General features: G+C 45.1%; 1 long non-coding RNA gene across 1 annotated transcript; it reads right to left on the bottom strand.

The window, feature by feature from the left end:
- Positions 1–1,829: 1,829 nt before the first annotated feature.
- On the bottom strand, positions 1,830–2,900 carry LOC121816280 (uncharacterized). The gene is made up of 2 exons (XR_009596144.1): positions 2,725–2,900; positions 1,830–1,952 (listed from the first exon to the last, which is right to left on the bottom strand). It is a non-coding gene; the product is annotated as an uncharacterized LOC121816280 (long non-coding RNA).
- Between the last annotated feature and the right edge of the window lie 1,394 nt (positions 2,901–4,294).

The following is a 4,294-nucleotide window of genomic DNA, read 5'->3' as shown; positions in this document are numbered from 1 at the left end:
ATTGGAAGGACTGATGCTGAAGCTGAAGCTCCAATCCTTTGGCCACTTGATGTGAAAAGCTGACTCACTGGAAAAGACCTTGATGCTGGGAAAGACTGAGGGCAAGAGGAGAAAGGGGTGGCAGAAGATGAGATGGTTGGATGGCATCACTGAATCAATGGGCATGAATTTGAGTAAACTCCAGGAAATAGTGAAGGACAGAGGAGCCTGGTCTGTTGCAGTCCATGGAATCACAAACAGTCAGACACGACTTCGCAACTGAACAACAAACAACAATTTGTGAAATGAGAATGCACATCAACAAGGAGTCTTGCCCCCCGCCCCCCCAGGATCTTAGTTTGTCAATCAGGGATTGAACCCACTCTTCCTCCAGTGAAAGCACAAAGTCCTAGCCACTGGACCGCCAGGGAATTCCTCCAAGTGGGTCTTGTTAACGTTCTCAGATGGGCCCAAGGGCTGCATTTCTACCAAGCTCCTAGGGAGTGCTGAAGCTGCCGTTTTTTGTTTTTTTTTTTTTTAATTATCCTTCTTATGTTACATTCTTCACTCCCCGCCCCCCCCCCCCCCCCCGCCATATTTAATTTAAAAAAAAATTACAAAAGTCCTTCTTTGGAATACCAGAATATAGTTTTGAAAGACTTCCAAGGAAATGACACGAGTCTTGTTTTATAACATTGTGTTTCATAATAGTCAGAGGCAGGAAACTTGAGAATCCACGGATGGGCACCAGGTAGGTTATACCAATGATGTGAGGCCTAGAACAATCTGATCTGGACTCAGAACGGGCAAGATACTGCACTCTGCCTCAACGCTTACACAAGAGTAGTTCCTGGATGAGGGGCTAGGGTGACATCCCTAACCTATGCTTTCTGCCAGTTTCAGAGATATCTCCAAGGCTGTTTCCACAGGCCAAAGGCAGGGGTTGCCATTGATGGAATTAAGCTGGAATATTCAGCACATTCACATGTGGCTTTGCTCTAAGCTATGGCTCCCCTTACTGTTTATAGTCCTTAGCATATTGGCCTACTCTACACATATCTCTAGGGGGCTTCCCCCGGTGGCTCAGCTGATAAAGAACCTGCCTGCTAATGCAGGCGACATAGGAGACGCTGGTTCCTTTCTTGGATCAGGAAGATTCCCCTGGAAAAGGGCATGACAACACATTCCAGTATTCTTGCCTGGGAAATCCCATGGACAGAGGAGCCTGGCAGGCTACAGTCCATGGGGTTGCAAAGAGTTGGTCATGACTGAGTATGTGTGTGCACACACTCGTATCTCTGAATCCATTTGTGAGGCTGGTTTGGATGAGACTATGGATAAGGCAGTTAGGGCAAAGGGGAATGATACTCTATACTCTGACTGTAGAGGTTCAGCTTGGTTTAAGATTTTCAGTTTCCAGCTGCAAAGTCACAATTTCTGTATTTCTGGCACTTGTGAGCACCGGAGACATTTTTCTTGCATACAAGCCTTGTTGGGGGCTGGATACTTGTTGATTGGGGCAGAGGAAATAATTTTATGATGATTGTTTTTGTGCCACTTACATGGAAATCCACTGGAGTCAGTGACAAAATACAGAAGCAAACTCAGTTTTGGAAGGGCACACCAAGGAGATGGCAATAATGGTTGCTTTAATACAGATCGACTCATTATATGGGTAGGTTGGTACCTCAGAGAGATCATTTGTAGTTGATGTTGGAGAAATCTAGGATGGGAGAGGTGAATGAATTTAGATCAGGGCTTGACATATAGAAGTTTTTCAGTTAAAATTTTATATATCTAATCAGTGTGAAGGGCAAATCTGGGCAAAGAAAGTAAGAAATCTGAAAACCTTCTTGCAATATAGCCTAATTTATTTACTCAGAATAATTTGGGCATAATTCTTCATAAGGAATATTTATTTTCCCTTGCTTCTTTCTTCTGGTAGTTGCGGCCTGATCTCTTCTTCTCTGTCTCTGTTAAAAAAAATAAACAAATTTAGTGATTCGTACAGACATTGGAAGAATCCATTAATCTTTCAAATGTTAGCAGAACTTCATAGCTATTCTTAAAACACTCCTATCTCTCCTGATCCATGTATCTGTTCATAAAATATTAATGAGCAAATAAAGTGCTAGACCCTGAGGATAGGCAAATTAATGAAGTGATGACTCTGCTCTTGAGCCAAGTCTGGTGTTTAGACATTCACTATAAATACTGAACCACCTACTCTTCTGACACTCCCATTAACTTCTCTTTTAGCTGTGCAAACATAAGGAGTTTGACAGAATCTCCAAGATCTGAGGCCATCATGGTGGTAGAGACGCACTGGGGGTGGAAGTCAGAGAGAGGGCCTGGATTTATGTCCTCCTTTCAAGTCGTTAGCCTCCCTGGGCTTCAATTTTCACAGTTTCTTTTTTGTCTTTTGGCCATACCAAATGGCATGCAGAATCTTAATTCCCTGAATGGGGATGGAAACCAGGCCCCCTATAGTGGAGGCATAGATTCTTAACCACTGAACCACCAGGAAAGTCCCTCAATTTGCACAATTTCGAGAGTTTCACTGGGGCTAAATGACTTGAGATGTTGGAAATTCGTGCCTGTGACTGACTTTTCCCAACCCAAGTAAAATATCTTGTCACCCTTGCTCCATTTCTCCTGACCTCTTCCTTGATTTTTCTGGAAAAACCATGGTTCACTAATATTTGGTGTCATTGGAAGTGGAGGAGAGGGGGCTGAGAGATTTACCTTTCAGGAAGACAGAATTTTTCACAGATATATTTATGTTTAAAGTTGTTTCTGTTGCCTCCGCAGCCAGTGAAGATGAAGGGCTCACAGACAAAGGTGAAAGTGTTGTAGTAGAATCTGGTCAAAGTTAATTTACAGGTGCCTGACACAGGAGGGTAGTTGCAGTATTCTGTGCAGGAGAGTCCTGGAGTCAGGTTTTCTTTTCCGGGGCCAAGTTGGCATTCTCCCCCTCACAGACTCAGCCTACTGATGCCCATCAGCCTGTGTAAATCTGCCTGACCCTATAACACTGGGAGAGTCCCTTGAGCCTGAATTTTGCTATGTATTGATACAGGGCAAGGATTCTAGTCTGTAGCCTGGGTCTGTGACTCAGATCCACAGCTGGAGAAGGACAGTAAGGGAGTTCTGTCTCTCTTAGGAGAGACCTGAGGCTCCCTGCATTTACCCCAGAACTCCTCCCTGATTTTAAATCTATCCCATTTCCTGACTCTCCACGTCATCAGAGGTCAACATCTTATCTGTTCCCCCAGGGACACAGGTCCCCCTCCATACAGTGCAGACACACAAGTGAAAAAGGCCTTTGGCTCTCTATATCTCCTCCTGAAGGATAGGCTTAAGGTGCCCCAACTGGCAGGAAGTCTTCCTCTCCTTCACCAGAGTCTGTGTCCTCTCCCATCCTGCAACCCCCTGCTCCCCCCTGCCCCCGGCCTTTGGTCCTAGCCATTCAGACTTACCTGGTCTTACTGAGACCATGGAGATCGGTGGTTAGAGCAGGAGAAATGAGGACCATATTGGAGACAAAGGAGGAGTTAATGTCAGTCTTCTTGAAGTTCAACCATAGCCCTTACCCACAATGGGGAATTTTCTCTGTTTACTCTGAGTATTTCATACACGTCCATTAGAATGTGAGTCGAGAGCTTCCCTGGTGGTACAGTTAATCTGCCTGCCAAAGCAGGGGATATGAATTCAATCCCTGGTCCGGGAAGATCCCACATGCCGTGGAGCCACTAAGCCTTTGTGCCACGACCACCAAGCCCGTGCGCTGCAACTACTGACGCCTGTGCGCCTAGAGCCCGGGCTCCACAAGAGAAGCCACTGGAATGAGAAGCCTGGGCGTGTGGCAGCCGTGGAGCAGCCCCTGCTTGCCACAGCTAAAGAAAAGCCCGCACGCAGCAATGAAGACTTAGCACAGCCAAAAAAAAAAAAAAAAAAAAAGAATGTGAATTGAGCAAATTAATTTAAATAAGTAGAATGTGAGTACCCTAAGTCTGTGATGATGACTTCTGCTTCCCTGTATCCATGGACTGTAACACAGTGGTCCTGGACATATGTGTTAAATAGAATTGAATTCACCTGACACACACACATTCATGCACGCATATATTCACGCCAATAAGGGAATTTCCTGGACACTCCTGACATCGATCTGAAGTTCACAATCCCCACTCTTCTTACACTGAAATCGCTTGGGAAAAACTTAACTCGACTGTACTTTCTGTCTACCTCCTTCTCTCATCCTTCGGCAGAACTTAACGGGACCCCCAACATTTGATACTCTAAGAGCCATGCT

The sequence above is a fragment of the Ovis aries genome, chromosome 13 (assembly GCF_016772045.2).
Source record: "Ovis aries strain OAR_USU_Benz2616 breed Rambouillet chromosome 13, ARS-UI_Ramb_v3.0, whole genome shotgun sequence".
Classification (NCBI taxonomy): domain Eukaryota; kingdom Metazoa; phylum Chordata; class Mammalia; order Artiodactyla; family Bovidae; genus Ovis; species Ovis aries.
This window is presented reverse-complemented; position numbering and strand designations above follow the sequence as displayed.